We start from the raw sequence: 16,204 nt of genomic DNA, 5'->3' as shown, positions 1-16,204 counted from the left end.
GGGATGTGCAGGTTAGGGTGGATTGGCCGTGCTAAATTACCCATAGTGCTCAGGCATGTGCAGGTTAGGGTGGATTGGCCGTGCTAAATTACCCATAGTGCTCAGGCATGTGCAGGTTAGGGTGGATTGGCCGTGCTAAATTACCCATAGTGCTCAGGGATGTGCAGGTTAGGGTGGATTGGCCGTGCTAAATTACCCATAGTGCTCAGAGATGTGCCGGTTAGGGTGGATAGGCAATGCTAAATTATCCATAGTGTTCAGGGATGTGCAGGTTGGGGTGGATTGGCCATGCTAAATTACCCATAGTGCTCAGGGACCTATAGGTTAGTTGCATAAGTCAGGGGGAACACGTAGGGAATGGGTCTCAGTGGGATCCTCTTCGGAGGGTCGGTGTGGACTTGTTGGGCTGAAGGGCCTGTTTCCACCATGTCGGGGTTCTAATTCAAAATAAATCTCTTCAATAATAACGCAAATTTCCCTTCAATAAAACATTTGCAACTGAATACTTGGATATTGCTGATGCGGTGGCTCAGTAGTTAGCGCTGCTGCCTCACGGCACCAGGGTCCCAGGCTCGATTCCAGCCTTGGGCGACTGTGTGTGTGGAGTTTGCACATTCTCTCCCGTAACCCGTGCGGGTTTGCTCCGGTTTCCTCCCACAGTCCAAGTATGTGCAGGTTCGGGTGGATTGGCTGTGCTAAATGTTCAGGGATGTATAGGTCATTCACATTAGTTAGGGAAATGGGTCTGGGTGGGTTACTCTTCGGCGGGTCGGCGTGGACTTGTTGGGCCGAAGGGCCTGTTTCCACACTGGAGGGGCTCTATGATTATTGCACTCGCCTGCATCATTCGGATTCTGGGATGAGGGTGAACCTGGGAGCAGGGTTGCTGCATTAGGAAGGAACACAGCAACACTCACAGACAGCTTCAGTGACTGCGGTCTCAGGGACAGTGTAGAACGTGGATAGACAGGGAGGCCATTTGACGACGCACTCACTGATCCTAACTGCCTCACGTTACAAGTCACTGTCCTTTCTCTGACATCGCACCCATATCCTTACTCCTGGCATCAATCCCTCTGGCTATCTGCTCCTGGTGCTGTCTAAGTCCTGTACGAGCTGCTGACTCGCCAACTCCTGCACTGAAGGCCTCCAACTAAGTGATGGGCCGTTGGGCCTGTTCCTGTGTTGTCCCGTATCCAGGACAGATTCATCAGACCGATCCTGCAGAGGAAGGGCCGTGTTGTGAAGAGACCGAGATCTGGGGTCTGGCATCAATCCGAGACCCTCAGGGTAAACCCTTCCCTCGCCGCGTCAACCTGGGTGCATTGTGGGTCGACCCACAGCAAGTGGACCGCAGCGGGTTCAAGAAGGCAGCTCAACACCACCACCCTCTCAAGGGGACAACGGGCAACAATTGCTGGCCCAGCCAGCCACACCCACCTCCCGTTAAAAATAGAATAAATCAAAACCACCTTTCTGAAATACAGGGCCGGGTTCAATACAGAGACGGAGTTGCCCGACAATGTGGAAGCCGGCCATTCGGCCTATTGGGAGTATCCCAACCCTTGCCTCCATATTTCCCCATGGCTAACCCACTCGGCCGTTCCCTTCCACCCTGCCCAAGGCAACTTCTTCCAGAGTGCTGTGACCCACCCCCAGGTCCTCCCACGTTTTGGCCTTCAGACAGGCGGGAGAACTCCAGATGGTGTTCCCCATCCCGGGAAGCGCTCGGAACCAGCTTGGGCTGGGAGCTGACTGAATTAAAATCCCTACAGTGTGGAAACAGGCCCTTCGGCCCAATGAGTCCAGAACTAGATGGCATGGGTTTAGGGTGAGAGGGGGGAAGATATAAAAGGGACCTAAGGGGCAACTTTTTCACACAGAGGGTGGTACGTATATGGAATGAGTTGCCAGAGGAAGTGGTGGAGGCTGGTACAATTGCAACATTTAAGAGGCATTTTGATGGGTATATGAATAGGAAGGATTTGGAGGGATATGGGCCGGGTGCTGACAGGTGGGACCAGATTGGGTTGGGATATCTGGTTGGGTTGGACCGAAGGGTCTATTTCCATGCTATGACTCTATAAGTCCATACCGAACCTCTGAAGAGTAACCCACCCAGACCCATTCCTCTACCCTTTGTATTTGCCCCCTGACTAACGCTCCATCCCTATGGGCAATTTAGCATGGCCAATTGACCTAACCTACACATCTTGGGACTGTGGGAGGAAACCAGAGCACCCAGAGGAAACCCACGCAGACATGGGGGGAGAATGTGCAAACTCCACACAGACAGTCGCCCGAGGCTGGAATCGAACCCGGGTCCTGGTGCCGTGAGGTGGCAGTTGTGCTAACCACTGAGCCACTGTGCCACCGTGCCCCACCACCACCACCACCCCCCCCCCCCCCCCCCCCCCCCCCCCCAACTCTTGGGAAATGGAAACAGGATCTCGATTCTGACTGATTTCCGTACGGTTACCTTGTGAACCAACTTCCCGACAGATCTGCAAGAAAAACACTATGCCCCTCAAAATATGCGAGGTTTTCCGAGTAAGTTCTGTCCAATTATTATGATTTTTACAACCTTGTATGTTCGATCAAACAGCCACACAAAATAGCAACAATTTTGAGGCAATTGCTCCTCAAATACCACGATCTACTGCACTATCCAAGTATTCGGTTGCAGGTCCAAGTGAGGAGGTCATTTTATTTAAGGGAAATTTGCATTATTATTGAAGGGGTTTGTTTTGAGTTAGAATTCATACTTTAGCACAGCAAATCCACTTTAACCTGCACAGCTTTGGATTGTGGGATGAAACCAGAGGAGACCCACGCAAAATGTGCGAACTCCACACACAGACAGTCACCCGAGGCTGGGATCGAACCTGGGACCCTGGCGCTGTGAGGCAGCAGCACTAACCACTGAGCCACTGCATCAGCAGGGCTGGAGGGTTTGAGTTGTAAGGAGACTTTGTTTCGCTGGAGCGTGGGAGGTTGAGGGGGTGACCTGACAGAGGGTTTCTCAAGCCATGAGGGACATGGATAAGATGAATGGCAGACGTCTTTTCCCCAGGGTGACGGATTCCAAAACTGTTTTTAAGGTGAGATTAGAAATGTTCGAAAGAGCCACAGAGGCAGATCTTTCACACAGCGAGTGGTTCGTGTGTGGAATACACTTGCTGAGGATGTGCGTGCAGTTACACGTGGAAGAAAACGTTTGGAGGGATATGGCCCAAGCAGATGCAGGTGGGACTGGTTTAGTTTGGGATTCTGGTCATTCCCTTTGGAAATAAAGACCAGTTTGAGTTCAGACTTGAATACACTCAATAACTAATGGACACAATCCAATTGCCCCTTCTGCAAGGATGTCTGGTCTTCCTTCGTCCTATTACTTGGAGCCCCTGTGATGAAATAAAACTTATAGTGAGAGAATGAAATGTAAAGGGCACTCCCTGGTACTTTGCGGTTGGAATTTTGTGAGACCGAAATGTCGAATTGAACTGTGAACTGTATCTGCGAGGGATTATCCAATTAATTGGCCAACGTGTTCGTGACTGGTCTAATCTCGACTTCCCAAGATTAGATGCAATTAATCAACGGTACACAATCCATGTTTGATGGCAACTCTCAATTGTACTTTGATTATCCAAACCAAATTTGTTGACTCTACATTATTGAAGGAGTGGTACATAGTTCAATGAGGAGATTTTGGAGTGCGGGTTCAGAGTTCTTTGAAAGTGGAGTCGCAGGTAGATAGGATAGTGAGGAAGGCGTTTGGTATGCTTTCCTTTATTGGTCAGAGTATTGAGTACAGGAGTTGGGAGGTCATGTTGTGGCTGTACAGGACATTGGTTAGGCCACTGTTGGAATATTGTGTGCAATTCTGGTCTCCCTGCTATAGGAAGGGTGTCGTGAAAATTGAAAGGGTTCAGAAAAGATTGACAAGGATGTTGGAGGGTTTGAGCTACAGGGAGAGGCTGGATAAGTTGGGGCTGTTTTCCCTGGAGCGTCGGAGGCTGAGGGGTGATCTTAGAGAGGTTTATAAAATCATAATAGGGCATGGATAGGGTAAATAGACAAGGTCTTTTCCCTGGGGTCGGGGAGTCCAGAATTAGAGGGGCATAGGTTTAGGGTGAGAGGGGAAAGATATATAAGGGACCTAATGTGTGGAATGAGCTGCCAGAGGAAGTGGTGGAGGCTGGTACAATGACAACATTTAAAAGGAATCTGGATGGGTACATGAGTAGGAAGGGTTTGGAGGGATATGGGCCAAGTGCTGGCAAATGGGACTATATTGGATTGGGATATCTGGTTGGCATGGACGGGTTGGACTGAAGGGTCTGTTTCCGTGCTGACTCTTAAGAGTGTACACCTCGCCCCTTTGGAGTATTCTGAAGCTAAGAAATGGAGCTTCCCTGGGCCTGGGAGAAACAGAATATCTTCCCCTTTTCTCTGCTATGCCCCTTGAGAATTCCATGCGTTTGACCCAGATCAACTCCAGTCCCCGAGACCTGAGGGAATACAGTCGCCCCACGTCAATCACCGCCCCCACGACCAACTCGCCCCCCCCCACGACCAACTCGCCCCCCCCACGACCAACTCCACCCCCATGACGAACTCCGCCCCCACTCCCAACTCCAGCCCCACACCGGGTCCTAGCTCCCAGCCCTGCCGTATTTTCACCATCCCTCCAGACCTCCCCCTCTCTGAGGATGAATGATCAGTCCTCAGCAGAGGCCTCACCTTCATCCCCCTACGCTCCCGGATCAATGAGTTCGACACGCGGCTAGACATTGAGCATTTCTTCCACCGCCTTCACCTCCGCGCCAATGTCTTCAACCAGGACTCTCGCCCACCCTCTGACGACCCCCTTCTCCCACCTCCAACACACCTCATCCACCTGGACACCCCGTGCTGGCCTCTTACCCGCCCTCGATCTCTTCATATCCAACTGCCGCCGCGACATTGACCACGTCAACCTGTCCACCCCTCTCACCCACTCCAACCTCTCACCCTCACAACGTGCAGCCCTCCACTCCCTCCACTCCAACCTCAACCTCACTATCAAACCAGCAGACAAGGGAGGTGCAGTAGTAGCTTGGCGCACCGACCTTTACACCGCTGAGGCTAAACGCCAGCCAGCGGACACCTCCTCCTACTGCCCCCTTGACCATGACCCCACCTCCCACCACCAAACCATCATCTCCCAGACCATCCATAACCTCATCACCTCAGGGGATCTCCCATCCACCGCCTCCAACCTCATAGTCCCACAACCCTGCACCGCCCGTTTCTACCTCCTGCCCAAAATCCACAAACCTGACTGCCCTGGCCGACCCATTGTCTCAGCCTGCTCCTGCCCCACCGAACTCATCTCTGCATACCTCGACACGGTCCTGTCCCCCTTTGTCCAAGAACTCCCCACCTACATTCGGGACACCACCCACGCCCTCCACCTCCTCCATGATTTTCGTTTCCCCAGCCCCCAACGCCTTATCTTCACGATGGACATCCAGTCCCTGTACACCTCCATCCCCCATCACGAAGGACTCAAAGCCCTCCGCTTCTTCCTCTCCCACCGACCCAACCAGTCCCCTTCCACTGACACCCTCCTTCGACTGACTGAACTGGTCCTCACCCTGAACAACTTCTCGTTCCAATCCTCCCACTTCCTCCAAACCAAAGGAGTAGCCATGGGCACCCCCATGGGCCCCAGCTATGCCTGCCTCTTCGTTGGATATGTGGGACAGTCCATCTTCCACAGCTACACTGGCACCACCCCCCACCTTTTCCTCCATCACATCGATGACTGTATCGGTGCTGCCTCGTGCTCCCACGAGGAGGTTGAACAGTTCATCCACTTTACCAACACCTTCCACCCCAACCTCAAATTTACCTGGACCGTCTCAGACTCCTCCGTCCCCTTCCTAGACCTCTCCATCTCTATCTCGGGCGACCGAATCAACACAGACATTTACTACAAACCGGCCGACTCCCACAGCTACCGAGATTACACCTCCTCCCACCCTGCCCCCTGTAAAAACACCATCCCATATTCCCAATTCCTTCACCTCCGCTGCATCTGCTCCCAGGAGGACCAATTCCAATACCGAACAACCCAAATGGCCTCCTTCTTCAAAGACCACAATTTCCCCTCCAACGTGGTCAACGACGCTCTCCACCACATCTCCTCCACTTCCCGCACCTCCGTCCTTGAGCCCCGCCCCTCCAATCACCACCAGGACAGAACCCCACTGGTCCTCACCTTCCACCCCACCAACCTCCGGATACATCGTATCATCCTCCGTCATTTCCGCCACCTCCAAACAGACCCCACCACCAGGGATATATTTCCCTCCCCTCCCCTATCAGCGTTCCGAAGAGACCACTCCCTCCATGACTCCCTCGTCAGGTCCACACCCCCCCACCAACCCAACCTCCACTCCCGGCACCTTCCTCTGCAACCGCAAGAAATGCAAAAATTGATCCCACTCCTCCCCCCTCACTTCTCCCCAAGGTCCCAATTCGCCTGCACCTCCACACACATTATTTACTGCATCCGTTGCACCCGATGTGGCCTCCTCTACATTGGGGAGACAGGCCGCCTACTTGCGGAACGTTTCAGGGAACACCTCTAGGACACCCGGACCAACCAACCCAACCACCCCGTGACTCAACACTTCAACTCCCCCTCCCACTCCACCAAGGACATGCAGGTCCTTGGACTCCTCCATCCAACCACACAGGATGAATGCAGATTTCTCCAGCTTCCTCATTTCCCCTCCCCCCACCTTATCTCAGTCCCAACCCCCCGGATTCAGTACCGCCCTCTTGACCTGCAATCTTCTTCCTGACCTCTCCGCCCCCACCCCCTCTCCGGCCTATCACCCTCACCCCCACTTCCTTCCACCTATCGTATTCCCAGCGCCCCTCCCCCAAATTCCTCCCCCCCCCCCCCACCCACCTTTTATCTCAGCCCGCTTGGCACACCAACCTCATTCCTGAAGAAGGGCTTATGCCCGAAACATCGATTCTCCTTTTCCTCGGATGCTGCCTGACCTGCTGCGCTTTTCCAGGACCACACCCTTCAACTCTGGAATACAGTTCCAGTCTCCTCAATCTCTCCCCATCAGATAGTCTCCACAATCAGTCTGAAGAATCTTTCTTGGAACAGCGTGCAGCACAAGAACAGGCCCTTAGGCCTATCATTTAGTTGCCCTCCTGCAGATCCTTCTGTCGATAAGGAGTCCGCACTGTTGGCTATACAGGCCCCAGTGACCAAATGTTCCTGGGAAGTGCAGACACTTACTGGAGCAGGGGCCGGTGGTGCTGGCTGGCACAGTAGAATCCTTTCGGGACCGATGTGCGTCCCAGGGTCTGGAATGCCAGACGCCGCCATTTTACTTTGGTCAGTTCCATGTTTCCATATGTAAGTTTCCACAGGCCATGAATTTGTGTTACTCGAGAGGGTGCCCCATCAGGGAGTGTTTACAAAGTAATAGAGGGTGTTTTTACTTTCTGTTTAAAGGAGTAGAGGGAGCTTTACTCTGTATCTAACTCCATGCTGTCCCTGTCCTGGGAGTGTATGATGGGGGACAGGGTAGAGGGAGCTTTACTCTGTATCTAACCCCACGCTGTCCCTGTCCTGGGAGTGTTTGATGGGGGACAGTGTAGAGGAAGCTTTACTCTGTATCTAACCCCGTGCTGCCTCTGTCCTGGGAGTGTTTGATGGGGGACAGTGTAGAGAGAGCTTTACTATGTATCTAACCCCGTGCTGTCCCTGTCCTGGGAGTGTTTGATGGGGGGGACAGTGTAGAGAGAGCTTTACTCAGTATCTAACCCTGTATTGTCCTTGCCTGCGTTGTATTTTCTTGGATGGAGGCACTGGGCTAAGGGGAGACCATTCTGCCTCTTCCCTTAGGGTTGTCACTGCCTTACGTTTATTGAATGAAATCCCATCATATTCCAAACCGGATCCTGCATTTAGCATGCGGCCTGCAGCATGTATGAGATAGTTGCAAGACTCCCCTGCCCTCTCAGTGTCGAAATGGTCGGTCAATCCACCGGTGGGAGCTCTGGTGGTCACTGTCAGCCTGTCACAGGACTGTTCCAGCTCAGTCGCTGGCCATTCGACCCGTGCTGTTCGCTCCTCTACCTCTCCTTTCCCGCAGCTCGGCCAAACCCCGTGTCTATTGACCGCCCCGACGGTGTCAAACCAGCTCTATTCATGCTTCCCAGGAATTCAAGATAGGACAGTGTAGGGAGAAAAGGCCTAACAATTGGGGTGTCACAGTGGCTCAGTGGTTAGCACTGCTGCCTCACAGCGCCAGGGACCTGGGTTCGATTCCAGCCTCGGGTGACTGTCTGTGTGGAGTTTGCACATTCTCCCTGTGTCTGCGTGGGTTTCCCCTGGGTGCTCCAGTTTCCTCCTCCCACAATCCAAAGATGTGCAGGTTAGGGTGAATTCACCGTGCTAAATTACCCATAGTGCTCAGGGATGTGCAGGTTAGGGTGGATTGGCTGTGCTAAATTACCCAGAGTGCTCAGGGATGTGCAGGTTAGGGTGGATTGGCTGTGCTAAATTACCCAGAGTGCTCAGGGATGTGCAGGTTAGGGTGGATTGGCCGTGCTAAATTACCCAGAGTGCTCAGGGATGTGCAGGTTAGGGTGGATTGGCCGTGCTAAATTACCCATAGTGCTCAGGGATGTGCAGGTTAGGGTGGATTGGCCATGCTAAATTACCCATAGTGTTCAGGGATGTGCAGGTTAGGGTGGATTGGCCGTGCTAAATTACCCATAGTGTTAGGTGCATTAATCGGGGTAAATGTAGGGAAATGAGTCCAGGTGGGTACTCTCTGAAGGGTCAGTGTGGACTTGTTGGGCTGAAGGGCCTGGTTCCACACTGTAAAGAATCTGATCCATTCACTGCAGGGTCTGGAGTTGTTGGCATTTATGAAACTGGAGAGAGAGAAGGGTCTTGGACAAACTGAACTTGCAGCTGACAAGGAAGCAAATGAAAGTTTGCATAAAAGGGCAGGAGTGGGGGTGGGGGATGAGGGCAAGGTTGGGATGGATAGGGATAACCTGCACATCCCTGAGCACTATGGGTAATTTATCATGGCCAATCCACCCTAACCTGCACATCCCTGAGCACTATGGGTAATTTAGCATGGCCAATCCACCCTAACCTGCACATCCCTGAGCACTATGGGTAATTTAGCACGGCCAATTGACCCTAACCTGCACACCCCTGAGCATTATGAGTAATTTAGCATGGCCAATTCACTCTAACCTGCACATCCTCTGGACTGTGGGAGGAAACCGGAGCACCTGGAGGAAACCCGCGCAGACACGGGAGGGGAGAATGTGCAAACTCCCACACAATCGCCCGAGGCTGGGATCGAACCTGGGTCCCTGGCGCCGTGAGGCAGCAGTGCTAACCCATGAGCCACCGTGCTGCTCCCTACATACATAGTTGCTTGCACAGTATTGTTCTTTGTAAAACGGACTAACAGTCCTGGTGATTTTAAAAACACCAGAACCGAGACAAGAAAGATCAGTCAGCGTGCCTGCTCTCCGCCCTTCCTGCCTGGTTGAGTCTGAACGTCCAACAAACTGCCCTTAGTCTGTTTTAGCATCCTGCAGCCTTTAGCTGAACAAAGACTTCCTCCAAAGCAAAACGTTCCGCAGTTCCAAAGCACAGCCTGCCTCAGACCAGCTCCTTATGTGGCTCTAGGATCCTGGTCCCCATCAGCTAGGTGCACCCTATTAGTGTCGTTTACGTGTCGCTCCCAAGTCAGGGCTTTTAATTGCTGTAAAGTTGAGCCTTAGCTCATTGGACAATGCTCTTTCTCGAGCTAATAGGCGCGGGAGGAGGTCATTTACGTTTTAAGATCATCGTGTCATAGAGTCGTACAGCACGGAAACAATCCATGTTGGAGGGTTTGAGCTACAGGGAGAGGCTGAACAGGCTGGGGCTGTTTTCCCTGGAGCGTCGGAGGCTGAGGGGGTGACCTTATAGAGGTTTATAAAATCATGAGGGGGCATGGATAGGGTAAATAGACCAACCCATCCATGCTGACCCGGATATCCGAACCTAATCTAGTCCCATTTGCCAGCACTTTGGCCCATATCCCTTCCTGTTCATATACCCATCCAAATGCCTTTTAAATGCTGTCATTGTACCAGCCTCCACCACTTCCTCTGGCAGCTCATTCCATACACGTACCACCCTCTGTGTGAAAAGTTGCCCCTCCCTTTTATATCTTTCCCCTATCACCCTAACCCTCTAGTTCTGGACTCCCCCACCCCAGGGGGAGTCTATTTACCCTATCCATGCCCCCCCATGATTTTATAAACCTCTATAAGGTCACCCCCTCAGCCTCCGACGCTCCAGGGAAAACAGCCCCAGCCTATTCAGCCTCTCCCTGTAGCTCAAACCCTCCAACATCCTTGTCAATCTTTTCCGAACCCTTTCAAGTTTCATAACATCCTACCAAAAGGAAGGAGACCAGAAACACACGCAATATTATTTTGTCTCTGAACGCTACACGCCTGAACAGCCCTCGATAATCTTCTAGACCCCTTGGGCGTCAAGAATCAAATTATCTCTGCCTTTAAAAAAATTTGAAGATGTTGCGGTCAATACCTTTTGAAGATAGGAACTCCAAAGGCCCTCAGGCCTCCGAAAGGAAAGATATATTTTTTCATCTTTGCCTCAATTGGCTGATTTTTAAATAGTGATTTCTCATTCTGCGTTCTCCCACAAGACAAAAAGTTCCTTTCCACTTCCATCCCATCAGAATCTGACCTGAAGCTTCTAAATTCCAGAAGATTAGACTCCCTACAGTGTGGAAACAGGCCCTTCGGCCCAACCAGTCCACACCGACCCTCCGAAGGGTAACCTACCCAGACCAATTTCCCTCTAACTAATGCACCGAACACTATGGGTAATTTAGCATGGCCAATCCACCCCAACCTGCACATCCCTGAGCACTATGGGTAATTTAGCATGGCCAATCCACCCTAACCTGCACATCCCTGAGCACTATGGGTAATTTAGCATGGCCAATCCACCCCAACCTGCACATCCCTGAGCACTATGGGTAATTTAGCACGGCCAATCCACCCTAACCTGCACCTCCCTGAGCACTATGGGTAATTTAGCTTGGCCAATTCACCCTAACCTGCACATCTTTGGACTGTGGGAGGAAACCCACGCAGACACGAGGGAAGAATGTGCAAACTCCACACAGACAGTCGCCCGAGGCTGGAACCGAACCTGGGACGCTAGTGCTGTGAGGCAGCAGTGGTGTCCTGCAGGGATTCAGCACTGGGACCCCAGTTGTCTGTAATATATGTCAATGATTTGGGAGATAATGTAGGCGGATGGAGGAGGACACAAAGACTGGGGGAACTGCGGACTGCGAGACGGATTGCCAGAGGACGGGGAAGGGTGTAGATCGGCTGGAGAGTTGGGCGGTGAAATGGCAGATGGAGTTCAGTCCAGACCAATGTGAGATAATGCATTTTGGAAGCTCTAAGACAGGAGGGAAGTGTCCAGTAAATGGCAGAACCCTTAGCAGTGACAAAATGCAGAGGGATCTAGGCGTGCAGGCCCACAGTTCCCTGAAAGTGGTGGCTCAAGGTGGGTAAAGTATACCACCTAGATATACAGGGATCGTCGATCCCTGATGAAAGGCGTTTGCCTGGATTTTCCTGCTCCTCGGATGTGCTTTTCCAGCGGCCCTCTCTCAACAGAAGATGCAGGATCAGTTCATTCCAAAAAGGAAGAAAGGTCCTATGAGGAGGCATGGGGTGGCCGTGGCTGACGAGGGAAGTTAAGAAACATATAAAGTTAAAAGTGAAAAACTATAACATGGCAAAGATAAGTGGGAAAACGGAGGACTGGGAAGCTTTTAAAGAACAACAGAGGATTACTAAGAAGGAAATACGCAGAGGAGAAAATGAGGTCCGAAGGTAAACTGGCCAAGAATATAAAGGAGGATAGTAAAAGTTTTTTTAGGTATGTGAAAAGCAGAAAAATGGTTAAGAAGACAGAAACAGGAGAATATATTACGGGGAACAAGGAAATGGCAGAAGAATTGAATCGGTACTTCAGATCTGTGTTCACTGGGGAAGACACAAGCAATCTCCCAGAGGTAACAGTGGCTGAAGGACCTGAACTGAAGGGAATTTATATTTGCCAGGAATTGGTGTTGGAGAGACTGTTAAGTCTGAAGGTTGATAAGTCCCTGGGGCTTGATGGTCTACATCCCAGGGTACTGAAGGAGGTGGCTCGAGAAATCATGGATGGTTATTTTCCAGAGTTCGATAGATTCAGGATCAGTTCCTGCTGATTGGAGGGTGGCTAATGTTGTGCCACTTTTTAAGAAAGGTGGGAGAGAGAAAGCAGGAAATTATAGACCAGTTAGTCTGACCTCAGTGGTGGGAAAGATGCTGGAGTCAATTATAAAGGATAAAATTACGCACCATCTGGACAGCAGTAACAGGACAGGTCAGAGTCAGCATGGATTTATGAAGGGGAAATCATGCTTGACTAATCTTCTGGAATTTTTTGAGGATGTAACTCTGAAGATGGACAAGGGAGATCCAGTGGATGTAGTGTACCTGGACTTTCAGAAAGCCTTTGATAAAGTCCCACATAGGAGGTTAGTGAGCAAAATTAGGGCGCACGGTATTGGGGACAAAGTACTAACTTGGATTGAAAGTTGGTTGGCTGACAGGAAACAAAGAGTAGTGATAAACACCTCCCTTTCGGAATGGCAGGCAGTGACCAGTGGGGTACCACAGGGATCAGTGCTGGGACCCCAGCTTTTTACAATATATGTTAATGATATAGAAGATGGTATTAGTAATAACATTAGCAAATTTGCTGATGATACAAAGCTGGGTGGCAGGGTGAAATGTGAGGAGGATGTTAGGAGTTTACAGGGTGACCTGGACAGGTTAGGTGAGTGGTCAGATGCAGTTTAATTGGATAAATGTATAGTTATCCACTTTGGTGGCAAGAACAGGAAGGCAGATTACTACCTAAATGGAATCAATTTAGGTAAAGGGGCAGTAAGGAGAGATCTGGGTGTTCTTGTACACCAGTCAATGAAGGTAAGCATGCAGGTACAGCAGGTAGTGAAGAAGGCTAATAGCATGCTGGCCTTCATAACAAGAGGAATTGAGTATAGAAGCAAAGAGGTCCTTCTACAGCTGTACAGGGCCCTGGTGAGACCACACCTGGAGTACTATGTGCAGTTCTGGTCTCCAAATTTGAGGAAATTCTGGCTATTGAGGGAGTGCAGCGTAGGTTCACGAGGTCAATTCCTGAAATGGCGGGACTATCTTATGTTGAAAGATTGGAGCGACTAGGCTTGTGTACCCTTGAGTTTAGAAGACTGAAAGGGGATCTGATTGAGACATATAAGATTATGAAAGGATTGGACACTCTGGAGGCAGGAAACATGTTTCCGCTGATGGGTGAGTCCTGAACCAGAGGACACAGCTTAAAAATAAGTGGTAGGCCATTTAGGACAGAGATGAGGAGAAACCTCTTCACCCAGAGAGTGGTGGGTGTGTGGAATGCTCTGCCCCTGAGGGCAGTGGAGGCCCAGTCTCTGGATTCGTTTAAGAAAGAGTTGGATAGAGCTCTCAAGGATAGTGGAGATAGGCAGGAACAGGATACTGATTGAGGATGATCAGCCATGATCATATTGAATGGTGGTGCAGGCTCGAAGGGCAGAATGGCCTACTCCTGTACCTATTGTCTATTGTCTATTGACTCATAGCACCTTGGATGTCTCCAAGAAGAAATCCTCTCACCCGTTCTCACGCAAGCTCTGGGAAAATGTATGCATCACCTTGTTCCCATTTCCTGGCACTGTTCCTGCTTTCAAACTGCGAAGCTTGGGACATTAACCTCTCTAAACCGGTTTCAAGTGACTGCTGGGCACAGTGTGGGGAGACAATAGCGTGTCCTTCGCATCACTGAGTGTACCTGCCAGGCAGCTAACAGGCTTCAGTACTGACAGCAGCCACAGTCATTTACCACAGGACGCAATGTCCTCAGACAGAAGCAAACACACGGTCAAGGGCACAGAGAGTCAAAACATCGGCAAGCTGCACCACACTTTGGAATCCTGGGTAGTTAGGCCACACTTTGGAATCCTGGGTAGTTAGGCCACACTTTGGAATCCTGGGTCGTTAGGCCACACTTTGGAATCCTGGGTAGTTAGGCCACACTTTGGAATCCTGGGTAGTTGGGCCACATTTTGGAATCCTGGGTAGTTAGGCCACACTTTGGAATCCTGGGTAGTTGGGCCACACTTTGGAATCCTGGGTAGTTGGGCCACACTTTGGAATCCTGGGTAGAGTTCTGGTCGCCACACTACTGGAAGGAAGGGGCGGCGTTGGAGTGGGTTCGGAAACGGTTAACCAGGATGCCACCTGATTCAGAGGGCATCAGCTATGAGGAGAGATTGACTTGTCGATGACTTGGGAGGGGCGGGGTGCTTGGCATTACAGTGAAAGGGAGTGAGTTTCAAGGGTGAGGTGAGAGGCAAATCTCTTTTTTTGACACGGGGTGGTGGGGGGGTGGTGGTGAAATGCGCCTGGAATGTGCTGCCGGAGGAGGGTATTGGAGGCAGAGGTAAAAGTAACGTTTAGGAGGCATTTTGACAGGCACATGAAGAGATGGGGAAGGGCGGGATTCGGCAGAAGGGTTTTAGTTTGGAAAGGTGCCATGTGCCCGCAGGGTCTTGTTGGGCTGAAGGGCCTCTTCCTGTGGCCTACTATCCTTTGCTCTTCGACAAAGGCCTGTCCAGCCTTCCCTTTTAAGACGATGCGATCGTTTCAGGTATTCCAGAACGTGTCGTCGGATCTGAAAACTGGGCATGCTGAACTGCCTGAGTTATATACCGGAGGAGAGTGTGCAGTCAGGAGAGATTGACACCCTGGGGCCTAATCTACTTTGAGTGCTTGAACTCAATGGGTTAAATCTACTTGCGATGCAGAGAGAGAGAGAGAGAGAGAGAGGCCTCTGGACAGGGTGTGTCAAGCACGCTGATAAGATCACTGAGAGCTGTTTACTCTGTCATTTGTACCCCTTTTCGGTTAGGCCGAAACCAGAAGAGTTTTCAATCACACACCAAGGGAGCCTTTGAAGTGACACGGGACGTGGGAAGTGGAGGAGGGGCGGGGTTGGGTAGGGATGTTGGGAAACCTGTTGGCTCTCTCCTGGGAGAAATGAATCCCCTTACCCGTCCTCACGCCGACGACAAAACCCACACACCTCCTGTCCCCTCTGTCAGCTAGCTCTGGGGAGAGTCGCCTGGAAACGTACGCATCACCCAGTTCCCATTTCCTGGCACCCATTCCCACTTTCAAACTGCAAAGTTCGGGACATTAGCCTCTGTAACCCGGTTTCAAATTGACTGCCGGGCACAGTGTGGGGAGACAATAGTGTGTCCTTTGCATCACTGAATGTACCTGCCAGGCAGCTAACAGGGTTCAGTACTGACAGCAGCCACAGTCGTTTACCACAGGACGCAATGTCCTCAAACAGAAACAAGCACACGGTCATTTGTTTTCTCTCAAAGTGGAAAATTGTTATTAGGTTGCCAGAATCTGATTACGTCGTGTTTATTCCTCTACAGGATTTGAGCACGGTGGGAAGCAGAGACCTCGTGATCTTAGCCCTTTGAAGAATCGCCCTTGTAAGTAATTCGGGCTTAGGTTTTAAGAGTCAATTATGGGTAGGCCCGACAGCTTAGGGGAGGCCGATTCCCTACACTGAAGGGCCTTGCTGAACCAAAAAGGGTTTTTATTTGGCGACAGTCACCATTGACCGAGACACATTTCCCATTCCGGATGCATTTTATGAATTTAAACGGGGGTGGGGGAGGGATTTCATAGAAATCACGGGGCAGCACGTGGCTCAGTGGTTAGCACTGCTGCCTCATGGCGCCAGGGACCTGGGTTCAATTTCCGCCTCTGTGTGGAGTTTGTACATTCTCCCCGTGTCTGCGTGGGTTTCCTTCAGGTGCTCCGGTTTCCTCCCACAGTCCATTGATATGCAGGTCAGGTGAGATTGGCCATGCTAAATTAACCCATAGTGTTCAGGGATGTGTAGGTTAGGGTGAATTGGCCATGCTAAATTGCCCATAGTGCTCAGGGATGTGCAGGTTAGGGTGGA

This window comes from Chiloscyllium punctatum, chromosome 35, assembly GCF_047496795.1.
Source record: "Chiloscyllium punctatum isolate Juve2018m chromosome 35, sChiPun1.3, whole genome shotgun sequence".
Lineage (NCBI taxonomy): Eukaryota > Metazoa > Chordata > Chondrichthyes > Orectolobiformes > Hemiscylliidae > Chiloscyllium > Chiloscyllium punctatum.
The sequence above is the reverse complement of the archived record's forward strand: the minus strand, read 5'-3'. Positions refer to the sequence as shown.